Source organism: Phaethon lepturus, unplaced genomic scaffold (genome assembly GCF_000687285.1).
Source record: "Phaethon lepturus isolate BGI_N335 unplaced genomic scaffold, ASM68728v1 scaffold35873, whole genome shotgun sequence".
NCBI classification, from domain to species: Eukaryota; Metazoa; Chordata; class Aves; order Phaethontiformes; family Phaethontidae; genus Phaethon; species Phaethon lepturus.
This window is the reverse complement of record NW_010530382.1, coordinates 10,883-11,649: the sequence shown is the minus strand read 5'-3', so window position 1 is coordinate 11,649 and position 767 is coordinate 10,883.

Below are 767 nucleotides of genomic sequence, written 5' to 3'. Positions count from 1 at the left end.
CATTTACAGACCACTGTGGGCGAATGCGGGAGCTTTTCTACTCCTCCGTGACACCGCAGTAGTCTCCACGTTCTTCCACAATCATCAACACATCAGCATGTCCTCCCCTTGAGAACGCTCTGTGACACTGAAACGCGTCCTCAAAAATACTCAACTCAACCACTCAACCTCTAATAGCTCTTTAAAGTCCTTCAGTACCATTATCAGCAACATGACATACTTTTCCTTCCCCAACACCATGTCACGAAGTGCTCCAAAGACAGAGTTAAGTCAAGTCCTGTACAGAGATACCAAGCCTGAAGCTCTTTAAACCCTGTAATCCCACTACAAGCACACATCTGCCCACGTCTGGCCTGCGTGTCATGAAAAACAGTCCTGACATTTCTTCTGGTATTTCCAGATCAGCATGGCCTCAAGGGGCTTTCTTTGGCAGCGATGAAGGCATTTATCACAGAATCACAGAATCACTAGGTTGGAAAGGTCCTTCAAGATCATCAAGTCCAACCATTAATCCAGTGCCACCATGTCCCCTAAACCATGTCCTGAAGTGCCACATCCACATGTTTTTTGAACACTTCCAGAGATGGTGACTCCACCACCTCCCTGGGCAGCCTGTTAAAATGCCTGCCCATCCTCTCAGTGAAGAAATTTTTTCTAATATCCAATCTAAACCTCCCCTGGCACAACTTGAGGCCATTTATCTCCCTCATCAAACCAACTACAGTAGCTCCCAGAGCAAAACCCAACGCAGCACACAGCATCAGGTG